Source organism: Onychostoma macrolepis, chromosome 11, assembly GCF_012432095.1.
Source record: "Onychostoma macrolepis isolate SWU-2019 chromosome 11, ASM1243209v1, whole genome shotgun sequence".
Lineage (NCBI taxonomy): Eukaryota > Metazoa > Chordata > Actinopteri > Cypriniformes > Cyprinidae > Onychostoma > Onychostoma macrolepis.
The window spans coordinates 142,523-155,834 of NC_081165.1; the positions used below are offsets into that span (position 1 = coordinate 142,523).

At 49.6% G+C, this 13,312-nt stretch overlaps 2 non-coding genes across 2 annotated transcripts; both read right to left on the reverse strand.

Annotated features, from left to right (window-relative positions):
* Window positions 1-12,220: 12,220 nt before the first annotated feature.
* On the reverse strand, window positions 12,221-12,293 carry trnaf-gaa (transfer RNA phenylalanine (anticodon GAA)). Its single transcript has one exon. It is a non-coding gene; the product is annotated as a tRNA-Phe (tRNA).
* Window positions 12,294-12,388: 95 nt separating this feature from the next.
* trnai-aau (transfer RNA isoleucine (anticodon AAU)) lies at window positions 12,389-12,462 on the reverse strand. The gene has a single exon. It is a non-coding gene; the product is annotated as a tRNA-Ile (tRNA).
* Between the last annotated feature and the right edge of the window lie 850 nt (window positions 12,463-13,312).

Genomic DNA, 13,312 nt, shown 5'->3' on the forward strand with positions numbered 1-13,312 from the left:
GTTAACGAATGTCATATCATGGATTTTGATAGGACTTACTGTATATGAACAACCTTTAATAACAATACCTGAAATGTGTAACGGGGCTGATGAGACGTGAGTCATGCGCCCCTTAGGCCATCACCGGCGGAGAGGGGTCCACCGAGCGCTTGCTAGGTGCGGCGTGGCAGGCTGTTCTTGGACGCTGCGCGCCGCCCCCTAAATGATTTTTCCCGCCCCCGACGACCCCACAGGGAGGCGTCGGCTAGGGCCTGGGGCCCCTGGGGCCCCTGCGGAAAGGCGACGAATCTGCTCACTTTTTTGCGCTTTTTGTTGCAATCTCGAGGTCGGCCACAGGGTGGCACACTCCTGACCGCAGACTGCCTACGGGAGGCGCGTCGAATAGGTTGGGGGTGGCCGTCCACAGGCAGCCTAAACCTCCCACCGAGCGCTTATGTGTCCGGCATCTTCCCATTGGCCCTCTGACCGCCCCCAGGCCCCGCCCACCGACCAAAGACAGCCTATTCATCCCCCTTACCACCTGTATGACCGCATACAGCCTAAGTGGCCACCTGCATTCTAAGTGACACCCCGGGCCCCGCCCACCGACCACGGACAGCCTATTCGTCCCCCTTACCGCCTATATGACCGCATACAGCCTAAGTGGCCACCTGCAATCTAAGTGACACCCCGGGCCCCGCCCACCTTGGCTTTTAGAGAGATATCAAGCTGAAAACTTTGTTCCTGTGCTTGTCTGGACATGCCCTCCTCGTGGTGTGATATTCACTTAGTCATCCACTACCCAAAATGAGCAGCAGTACTTCTAAATAAATACCTTTTCAATTACTTATTATGGTCTTCTCACACCTTGTGTTTCTTCTGCATGGATCTTTGTAGGTCCAGTCAAATAAGTTACAGGTGTCACCTTCTGATGTTGGATTTTGGAGTTGGATTTTGGTGAATTTCACCACATATGGTGCATGACCACCCGTAACTTATTTGACGGGGCCTCCACAGGCTTTCTGTGTACAATGCATTAATAAGTCATAATTCATAAATAAAATGATTTTATTTAGTAATACCTGCAGTACAGTGCTCAGGAACCACCGTCCAGCAGTTTCATGTACATCGGAGGTCATGAAGTGGCTTAATTTGCATAAAAATGCACTGTCCACGGAAAACCTGTGGAGGCCTCGTCAAATAAGTTACAGCTGTCACTTGCTGATGTTGGATTTTGGAGTTGGATTTTGGTGAATTTCACCGCATATGGTGCATGACCACCCGTAACTTATTCGAAGGGACCTCCACAGGCTTTCCGTGTACAATGCATTAATATGTCATAATTCATAAATACAATGATTTTATTCAGCAATATCTGCAGTACAGTGCTCAGGAACCACCGTCCAGCAGTTTCATGTACATCGGAGCTCATAAAGTGGCTTAATTTGCATAAAAATGCACTGTCCACGGAAAACCTGTGGAGGCCTCGTCAAATAAGTTACAGCTGTCACTTGACCACCCGTAACTTATTTGACGGGGGCTCCACAGGCTTTCCGTGCACAATGCATTAATAAGTCATAATTCATAAATACAATGATTTTATTCAGTAATACCTGCAGTACAGTGCCCAGGAACCACCGTCCAGCAGTTTCATGTACATCGGAGCTCATAAAGTAGCTTAATTTGCATAAAAATGCACTGTCCACGGAAAACCTGTGGAGGCCTCGTCAAATAAGTTACAGCTGTCACTTGACCACCCGTAACTTATTCGATGGGACCTTTGCAGGCTTTCCGTGTACAATGCATTAATAAGTCATAATTCATAAATACAATGCTTTTATTCAGCAATATCTGCAGTACAGTGCTCAGGAACCACCGTCCAGCAGTTTCATGTACATCGGAGCTCATAAAGGGGCTTAATTTGCATAAAAATGCACTGTCCACGGAAAGCTTGTGGAGGTCCCGTCGAATAAGTTGCACGTGGGCACTTCCTGCGATTTAGCCGAGTCATACAGGAAGTGCCCACGTGCAACTTATTTGACTGGTGCCTTCACAATGAGATAAGTTGCACGTGTCACCGGCTCCCGTTCGGCCCCCGGATGCCCGAGGGGCCTCAAATTTCACAGGAAGTTGCGTCACTTGGCCCTCGACGACATACCGAGAGGGCTAGGTCGGGAGATGCCAAAAAATATATTTCTTTGCTCTTCATACACCTCTCTGTCTTCCATAGACCTCTGTGTGGGAAGGGCCTGTGCAGCAGCTACTTTCTCAGTGCCGGATTGGCTCAGGAAGCATCTAGGGCCACGAAACTACGTGACCCGTGTCGTGGGGCCCTGACGGTAACCTGTGACGAATCTCGGGGCCCGGCGACCTTTTGACCCCTGCGTTTCCCAACGTCCCACTCGCAAATTATTTCAATGGAAACTTCACAGGTGGTTCGCGGTCAAGGGGGTCTTTTTCGGCCAATCGGGCAGATGCAGACACGGAACTCTAGACGCTGTCCCGGGGGACCGTGACGTGACGTATATGTCAATTTCGGGGCGATCGGACCTTTCCGCGAAACACCTGAAAACAAATGGGATAAGTTGCACGTGTCACCGGCTCCCGTTCGGCCCCGGATGCCCGAGGGGCCTCAAATTTCACAGGAAGTTGCGTCACTTGTCCCTCGAAGATATACAGAGAGGACTAGGTTGGGAGATGACAAAAATATATTTATTTGCTCTTCATACACCTCTCTGTCTTCCATAGACCTCTGTGTGGAAGGGCCTGTGCAGCAGCTACTTTCTCAGTGCGGATTGGCTCAGGAAGCATCTAGGGCCACGAAACTCAGGAAACTGATTCAGGGGCCCTGACGGTGCCCTGTGATTCATCTCGGGCCCTGTGACCTTCGTGACCTTGCGTTTCCGGCGTCCCACTTGCAACTTATCAGCGATGGTTCGCGGTCAAGGGGTCTTTTTCGCCAATCGGGCAGATGCAGACACGGAACTCTAGACGCTGTCCCGGGGACCGTGGCGTGACGTATATGTCAATTTCGGGCGATCGGACCTTTCCGAAACACCTGAAAACAAATGGGATAAGTTGCACGTGTCAGCGGCTCCCGTGCGGCCGAGAGTGCCCGATGGGCCTCAAATTTCACAGGAAGTTGCGTCACTTGGCCCTCGACGACATACCGAGAGGGCTAGGTCGGGAGATGCCAAAAATATATTTATTTGCTCTTCATACAACTCTATGTCTTATATAGATCTTTGTGGGGATGGGCCTGTGGAGCAGTTTCTTTCTCAGTACCTAATTGGCTAAGGAAGCATCTAGGGCCACGAAACTCAGGAAACTGATTCAGGGGCCCTGACGGTGCCCTGTGATTCATCTCGGGCCCTGTGACCTTCGTGACCTTGCGTTTCCGGCGTCCCACTTGCAACTTATCAGCGATGGTTCGCGGTCAAGGGGTCTTTTTCGCCAATCGGGCAGATGCAGACACGGAACTCTAGACGCTGTCCCGGGGACCGTGGCGTGACGTATATGTCAATTTCGGGCGATCGGACCTTTCCGAAACACCTGAAAACAAATGGGATAAGTTGCACGTGGGCACTTCCTGCCATTTAGCCGAGTCATACAGGAAGTGCCCACGTGCAACTTATTTGACGGGCCTCCACAGGCTTTCCGTGGACAATGCATTAATAGGTCATATTTCATAGCTGCGATGATTTTATGGAGCAATACCTACAATGCAGTGCTCAGGAACCACCGTCCAGCAGTTTCATGTACATCGGAGCTCATAAAGTGGCTTAATTTGCATAAAATGCACTGTCCACGGAAAGCTTGTGGAGGCCCGTCAAATAAGTTGCACGTGGGCACTTCCTGCGATTTAGCCGAGTCATACAGGAAGTGCCCACGTGCAACTTATTTGACGGGTGCCTTCACAATGGGATAAGTTGCACGTGGGCACTTCCTGCGATTTAGCCGAGTCATACAGGAATTGCCCACGTGCAACTTATTTGACGGGTGCCTTCACAATGGGATAAGTTGCACGTGTCACCGGCTCCCGTTCGGCCCCGGATGCCGAGGGGCCTCAAATTTCACAGGAAGTTGCGTCACTTGTCCCTCGAAGATATACAGAGAGGACTAGGTTGGGAGATGACAAAAATATATTTCTTTGCTCTTCATACAACTCTATGTCTTATATAGATCTTTGTGGGGATGGGCCTGTGGAGCAGTTTCTTTCTCAGTACCTAATTGGCTAAGGAAGCATCTAGGGCCACGAAACTACGTGACCCGTGTCGTGGGGCCCTGACGGTAACCTGTGACGAATCTCGGGGCCCGGCGACCTTTTGACCCCTCGTTTCCCAACGTCCCACTCGCAAATTATTTCAATGGAAACTTCACAGGTGGTTCGCGGTCAAGGGGTCTTTTTCGCCAATCGGGCAGATGCAGACACGGAACTCTAGACGCTGTCCCGGGGACCGTGGCGTGACGTATATGTCAATTTCGGGCGATCGGACCTTTCCGCGAAACACCTGAAAACAAATGGGATAAGTTACACGCGTCAATGGCTCCCGTTCGGCCCTGGGGTCCTAGGGGCTCCAATCTTCACGTGGCGGTAACCAAAGGGCCCCGAATATCATATTGAGCGGACAAGAGTCTACCCGAATGCAAAGTAGTTTTTGCACCTTTGGCAAAAATCTCTCACACAGGCCCCTTCCTCACATATCGCATAAAACACTTTTGATTTAACTCAAGTGCCCTGGTGTGAAAAGTTTTGTAAACTGCAGAAAAGCATGTTTAGTAGTGATCTATATTTCTAAAACTCTGGCCCCAGTCGGGGCCCATAGGCTACCACCGCATCGAATTTACCATGCGACCTTTTGACCCCTCGTTTCCCACGTCCCACTCGCAACTTATTTCAATGGAAACTTCACAGGTGGTTCTCAGTCAAGGGGTCTTTTCGCCAATTAAGTAGATACGGACACGGAACTCCGGACACTGTCCCGAGGGGCCGTGGCGTGATGTATATGTCAATTTCGGGCGATCGGACCTTTCCGCGAAACACCTGAAAACAAATGGGATAAGTTACACGCGTCAATGGCTCCCGTTCGCCCCTGGAGGTCCTAGGGGCTCCAATCTTCACGTGGCGGTAACCAAAGGGCCCCGAATATCATATTGAGCGGACAAGCATCTACCCCGAGCATAAAGTCGTTTTTGCACATTTGGCAAAAATCTCTCACGTAGGCCCCTTCCTCACATATCACCTAAAACCCTTTTGATTTAACTCAAGTGCCCTGGTGTGAAAAGTTTTGTAAACTGCAGAAAAGCATGTTTAGTAGTGATCTATATTTCGAAACTCTGGCCCCAGTCGGGGCCCATAGGCTACCACCGTGCAATTTGGGGCCATGCGACCTTTTGACCCCTCGTTTCCCACGTCCCACTGCAACTTATTTCAATGGAAACTTCACAGGTGGTTCTCAGTCAAGGGGTCTTTTCGCCAATTAAGTAGATACGGACACGGAACTCCGGACACTGTCCCGGGGCCGTGACGTGATGTATATGTCAATTTCAGGCGATTGGACCTTTCTGTCTCCCTGTCCATAAAACACCTGAAAACAAATGGGATAAGTTGCACGTGGGCACTTCCTGCCATTTAGCCGAGTCATACAGGAATTGCCCACGTGCAACTTATTTGACGGGTGCCTTCACAATGGGATAAGTTGCACGTGGGCACTTCCTGCCATTTAGCCGAGTCATACAGGAATTGCCCACGTGCAACTTATTTGACGGGTGCCTTCACAATGGGATAAGTTGCACGTGTCAGCGGCTCCCGTGCGGCCGAGAGTGCCCGATGGGCCTCAAATTTCACAGGAAGTTGCGTCACTTGTCCCTCGAAGATATACAGAGAGGACTAGGTTGGGAGATGACAAAAATATATTTATTTGCTCTTCATACAACTCTATGTCTTATATAGATCTTTGTGGGGGATGGGCCTGTGGAGCAGTTTCTTTCTCAGTACCTAATTGGCTAAGGAAGCATCTAGGGCCACGAAACTCAGGAAACTGATTCAGGGGCCCTGACGGTGCCCTGTGATTCATCTCGGGCCCTGTGACCTTCGTGACCTTGCGTTTCCGGCGTCCCACTTGCAACTTATCAGCGATGGTTCGCGGTCAAGGGGTCTTTTCGCCAATCGGGCAGATGCAGACACGGAACTCTAGACGCTGTCCCGGGGACCGTGGCGTGACGTATATGTCAATTTCAGGCGATTGGACCTTTCTGTCTCCCTGTCCGCATAAAACACCTGAAAATGAATGGTATAAGTTACACGCGTCAATGGCTCCCGTTCGGCCCCTGGAGGTCCTAGGGGCTCCAATCTTCACGTGGCGGTAACCAAAGGGCCCCCGAATATCATATTGAGCGGACAAGAGTCTACCCCGAATGCAAAGTAGTTTTTGCACCTTTGGCAAAAATCTCTCACGTAGGCCCCTTCCTCACATATCGCATAAAACACTTTTGATTTAACTCAAGTGCCCTGGTGTGAAAAGTTTTGTAAACTGCAGAAAAGCATGTTTAGTAGTGATCTATATTTCTAAAACTCTGGCCCCCGAGTCGGGGGCCCATAGGCTACCACCGTACCGAATTTACCATGCGACCTTTTGACCCCTGCGTTTCCCACGTCCCACTCGCAACTTATTTCAATGGAAACTTCACAGGTGGTTCTCAGTCAAGGGGGTCTTTTTCGGCCAATTAAGTAGATACGGACACGGAACTCCGGAACCTGTCCCGGGGGACCGTGACGTGAGGTATATATCAATTTCGGGGCGATCGGCCACTGTCGAATTTTTAGGAACTACGTAGAAACTCGAAACTTTGAACATCACATCGGGGCCCCCTCAGCTACTCTCATATAGAATCTCGAGGTCCTGTGACCTTTTGAAGCCAAGTTATATATACATACTGCTTTGACAAAAAACAGGTGGTTAGGGGTCAAAATAGGCACTCCGTGGCACTGAGGAAGACTATGGTGAAGTTTAGGTGGTTAGTGGTCAAAAAAGCGGACAAGCATCTACCCCGAACGCAAAGTCGTTTTTGCACATTTGGCAAAAATCTCTCACACAGGCCCCTTCCTCACATATCGCCTAAAACCCTTTTGATTTAACTCAAGTGCCCTGGTGTGAAAAGTTTTGTAAACTGCAGAAAAGCATGTTTAGTAGTGATCTATATTTCTAAAACTCTGGCCCCGAGTCGGGGACCCCTAGGCTACCACCGTGCAATTTGGGGCCATGCGACCTTTTGACCCCTCGTTTCCCGTCCCACTGCAACTTATTTCAATGGAAACTTCACAGGTGGTTCTCGGGCAAGGGGTCTTTTTCGGCCAATTAAGTAGATACGGACACGGAACTCCGGACACTGTCCCGGGGCCGTGGACGTGATGTATATGTCAATTTCAGGCGATTGGACCTTTCTGTCTCTCTGTCCGCAAAACACCTGAAAATGAATGGTATAAGTTACACGCGTCAATGGCTCCCGTTCGCCCCTGGTGGTCCTAGGGGCTCCAATCTTCACGTGGCGGTAACCAAAGGGCCCCGAATATCATATTGAGCGGACAAGAGTCTACCCGAATGCAAAGTAGTTTTGCACCTTTGGCAAAAATCTCTCACGTAGGCCCCTTCCTCACATATCACCTAAAACCCTTTTGATTTAACTCAAGTGCCCTGGTGTGAAAAGTTTTGTAAACTGCAGAAAAGCATGTTTAGAAGTGATCTATATTTCTAAAACTCTGGCCCCAGTCGGGGCCCTAGGCTACCACCGTGCAATTTCGGGGCCATGCGACCTTTTGACCCCTCGTTTCCCACGTCCCACTCGCAACTTATTTCAATGGAAACTTCACAGGTGGTTCGCGGTCAAGGGGTCTTTTCGCCAATCGGGCAGATGCAGACACGGAACTCTAGACGCTGTCCCGGGGACCGTGGCGTGAGGTATATATCAATTTCGGGCGATCGGACCTTTCCGCGAAACACCTGAAAACAAATGGGATAAGTTACACGCGTCAATGGCTCCCGTTCGCCCCTGGAGGTCCTAGGGGCTCCAATCTTCACGTGGCGGTAACCAAAGGGCCCCGAATATCATATTGAGCGGACAAGAGTCTACCCGAATGCAAAGTAGTTTTGCACCTTTGGCAAAAATCTCTCACAGGCCCCTTCCTCACATATCGCCTAAAACCCTTTTGATTTAACTCAAGTGCCCTGGTGTGAAAAGTTTTGTAAACTGCAGAAAAGCATGTTTAGTAGTGATCTATATTTCGAAACTCTGGCCCCAGTCGGGGCCCATAGGCTACCACCGTGCAATTTGGGGCCATGCGACCTTTTGACCCCTCGTTTCCCACGTCCCACTGCAACTTATTTCAATGGAAACTTCACAGGTGGTTCTCAGTCAAGGGGTCTTTTCGCCAATTAAGTAGATACGGACACGGAACTCGGACACTGTCCCGGGGCCGTGACGTGATGTATATGTCAATTTCAGGCGATTGGACCTTTCTGTCTCTCTGTCCGCAAAACACCTGAAAACAAATGGGATAAGTTGCACGTGGGCACTTCCTGCCATTTAGCCGAGTCATACAGGAATTGCCCACGTGCAACTTATTTGACGGGTGCCTTCACAATGGGATAAGTTGCACGTGGGCACTTCCTGCCATTTAGCCGAGTCATACAGGAATTGCCCACGTGCAACTTATTTGACGGGTGCCTTCACAATGGGATAAGTTGCACGTGTCAGCGGCTCCCGTACGGCCCGAGAGTGCCCGATGGGCCTCAAATTTCACAGGAAGTTGCGTCACTTGTCCCTCGAAGATATACAGAGAGGACTAGGTTGGGAGATGACAAAAAATATATTTATTTGCTCTTCATACAACTCTATGTCTTATATAGATCTTTGTGGGGGATGGGCCTGTGGAGCAGTTTCTTTCTCAGTACCTAATTGGCTAAGGAAGCATCTAGGGCCACGAAACTCAGGAAACTGATTCAGGGGGCCCTGACGGTGCCCTGTGATTCATCTCGGGGCCCTGTGACCTTCGTGACCTTGCGTTTCCGACGTCCCACTTGCAACTTATCAGCGATGGTTCGCGGTCAAGGGGGTCTTTTTTCGGCCGATCGAGGCACGGAACTCGGACACTGTCCCGGGGGGGCCGTGACGTGATGTATATGTCAATTTCAGGGCGATTGGACCTTTCTGTCTCCCTGTCCGCAAAACACCTGAAAAAGAATGGTATAAGTTACACGCGTCAATGGCTCCCGTTCGGCCCCTGGGGGTCCTAGGGGCTCCAATCTTCACGTGGCGGTAACCAAAGGGCCCCCGAATATCATATTGAGCGGACAAGCATCTACCCCGAACGCAAAGTCGTTTTTGCACATTTGGCAAAAATCTCTCACACAGGCCCCTTCCTCACATATCGCCTAAAACCCTTTTGATTTAACTCAAGTGCCCTGGTGTGAAAAGTTTTGTAAACTGCAGAAAAGCATGTTTAGTAGTGATCTATATTTCTAAAACTCTGGCCCCAGTCGGGGACCCCTAGGCTACCACCGTGCGAATTTACCATGCGACCTTTTGACCCCTCGTTTCCCACGTCCCACTCGCAACTTATTTCAATGGAAACTTCACAGGTGGTTCTCAGTCAAGGGGTCTTTTCGCCAATTAAGTAGATACGGACACGGAACTCGGAACCTGTCCCGGGGACCGTGGACGTGAGGTATATATCAATTTCGGGCGATCGGCCACTGTCGAATTTTAGGAACTACGTAGAAACTCGAAACTTTGAACATCACATCGGGGCCCCTCAGCTACTCTCATATAGAATCTCGAGGTCCTGTGACCTTTTGAAGCCAAGTTATATATACATACTGCTTTGACAAAAACAGGTGGTTAGGGGTCAAAATAGGCACTCCGTGGCACTGAGGAAGACTATGGTGAAGTTTAGGTGGTTAGTGGTCAAAAAAGCGGACAAGCATCTACCCCGAACGCAAAGTCGTTTTTGCACATTTGGCAAAAATCTCTCACACAGGCCCCTTCCTCACATATCGCCTAAAACCCTTTTGATTTAACTCAAGTGCCCTGGTGTGAAAAGTTTTGTAAACTGCAGAAAAGCATGTTTAGTAGTGATCTATATTTCTAAAACTCTGGCCCCCGAGTCGGGGACCCCTAGGCTACCACCGTACCGAATTTCGGGGCCATGCGACCTTTTGACCCCTGCGTTTCCCACGTCCCACTCGCAACTTATTTCAATGGAAACTTCACAGGTGGTTCTCGGGCAAGGGGGTCTTTTTCGGCCAATTAAGTAGATACGGACACGGAACTCCGGACACTGTCCCGGGGGGCCGTGACGTGATGTATATGTCAATTTCAGGGCGATTGGACCTTTCTGTCTCTCTGTCCGCAAAACACCTGAAAATGAATGGTATAAGTTACACGCGTCAATGGCTCCCGTTCGGCCCCTGGTGGTCCTAGGGGCTCCAATCTTCACGTGGCGGTAACCAAAGGGCCCCCGAATATCATATTGAGCGGACAAGAGTCTACCCCGAATGCAAAGTAGTTTTTGCACCTTTGGCAAAAATCTCTCACGTAGGCCCCTTCCTCACATATCACCTAAAACCCTTTTGATTTAACTCAAGTGCCCTGGTGTGAAAAGTTTTGTAAACTGCAGAAAAGCATGTTTAGAAGTGATCTATATTTCCGAAACTCTGGCCCCCGAGTCGGGGGCCCCTAGGCTACCACCGTACCGAATTTCGGGGCCATGCGACCTTTTGACCCCTGCGTTTCCCACGTCCCACTCGCAACTTATTTCAATGGAAACTTCACAGGTGGTTCTCAGTCAAGGGGGTCTTTTTCGGCCAATTAAGTAGATACGGACACGGAACTCGGACACTGTCCCGGGGCCGTGACGTGATGTATATGTCAATTTCAGGCGATTGGACCTTTCTGTCTCTCTGTCCGCAAAACACCTGAAAATGAATGGTATAAGTTACACGCGTCAATGGCTCCCGTTCGGCCCCTGGTGGTCCTAGGGGCTCCAATCTTCACGTGGCGGTAACCAAAGGGCCCCGAATATCATATTGAGCGGACAAGCATCTACCCGAGCATAAAGTCGTTTTTGCACATTTGGCAAAAATCTCTCACACAGGCCCCTTCCTCACATATCGCCTAAAACCCTTTTGATTTAACTCAAGTGCCCTGGTGTGAAAAGTTTTGTAAACTGCAGAAAAGCATGTTTAGTAGTGATCTATATTTCTAAAACTCTGGCCCCGAGTCGGGGGCCCCTAGGCTACCACCGTACCGAATTTCGGGGCCATGCGACCTTTTGACCCCTGCGTTTCCCACGTCCCACTCGCAACTTATTTCAATGGAAACTTCACAGGTGGTTCTCAGTCAAGGGGGTCTTTTTCGGCCAATTAAGTAGATACGGACACGGAACTCCGGAACCTGTCCCGGGGGACCGTGACGTGAGGTATATATCAATTTCGGGGCGATCGGCCACTGTCGAATTTTTAGGAACTACGTAGAAACTCGAAACTTTGAACATCACATCGGGGCCCCCTCGGCTACTCTCATATAGAATCTCGAGGTCCTGTGACCTTTTGAAGCCAAGTTATATATACATACTGCTTTCACAAAAAACAGGTGGTTAGGGGTCAAAATAGGCACTCCGTGGCACTGAGGAAGACTATGGTGAAGTTTAGGTGGTTAGTGGTCAAAATAGGCACTGCACGGTCATTTAGGTGGTTAGGGGTCAAAATAGGTGTTCCGTGGCACTGAGGAAGACTATGGTGAAGTTTAGGTGGTTAGTGGTCAAAATAGGCACTACGCGGTCATTTAGGTGGTTAGGAGTCAAAATAGGCGTTCCGTGGCACTGAGGAAGACTATGGTGAAGTTTAGGTGATTAGTGGTCAAAATAGGCACTTCGCGGTCATTTAGGTGGTTAGGGGTCAAAATAGGCGTTCCGTGGCACTGAGGAAGACTATGGTGACGTTTAAGTGGTTAGTGGTCAAAATAGGCACTTCACGGTCATTTAGGTGGTTAGGGGTCAAATGACCTAAGCGACGCTACGAAGCGACTCTCCCTACGTGCGCTTTAGGGGCTCACTGCTTTGCTGGTGGCCATCTGGGAGGCAGATAGCGATGTGGCCGTTGCCAAGCAGTTTGTCAGTGGGGTTGGATCCCAGTGGATTTTGGTCTCTGGGCCCCACGGACAAAAGGAAAAGAGAGGGCACATGTGCCGAAACCCGGGATCAAACCAGGGACCTTCAGATCTTCAGTCTAACGCTCTCCCAACTGAGCTATTTCGGCCGCAACTGCAAGCTGTTTAGCCAGCAGGGATTTCCGTGAGAGCACCCGTCACTTTGCCAGAAGAGCAGAGCTGAGCTCCCAGAGAATAAAAGAGTTGGCCCGTACGGGGATCGAACCCGCGACCTTGGCGTTATTAGCACCACGCTCTAACCAACTGAGCTAACCGGCCTGGCTTTGCCTAGCCTTCTGCCCGATTGACCAAAAACTTCCTGATTGCTCTTGACCCTAAAGAGATGAAACAGCTTCTGGACCAAGCCTCACAACGGGCTCGTCCGGGATTTGAACCCAGGACCTCTCGCACCTACCTGCGCAAGCGCCTAGCCGTGAAAAAATGAACAACTACAGCAACAACCAAAGAAGGAGCACGGACTAACATGGAAGTTATCAAACACCTCGAGACGGTGTCAAAGGCAAACGAAGGAAAGTTGGCCTCTGAATGGATTTAAAAATGGGGCTGGACCTAACATGCAGAGGGATCTTGGGGAGGACAGCTGAAACGGTCAGATGTCCCGTAGACTTAGGAAGGGGCCCAATCTTTGCGCTCCCGCTCGCAAGCGAAAAAGACGCATGAAAAGCAGTTCTGTGACAAATTTTGGGGCTATCTGCGACAACAATGTTCGGCTATATTCCTGTGCGCTATGGAGGAGTTTTAGTTACATGCGAAACAAGTCACTCTCCGCGGGCTGGATTCGAACGCGCGGTCTGCGCGACTGAGTCGTATTTGAAGTCCGGTTCTGAACTATGATTCTGAATCAAATGATTCGCGATCGACACGCGATCCGATTGGAGCACTTCGAAACAGTGAATCATTTAATCCGTCGTATTAAAAACCTGCTTTTTTTCACTAATCGCGCCCTGATTGATATTTGTTATTTTGTGTATATTATTTTTAAAAAGTATATGACATGTTTATGCTTTGGTTTAAATAAAATGAATAAAAATGTTTCAGTAGTTGATTGATGTTTATTATTTTGTGTATATTATTTTTTAAAAAGCATATTACTTGTTTATGGTTAAAT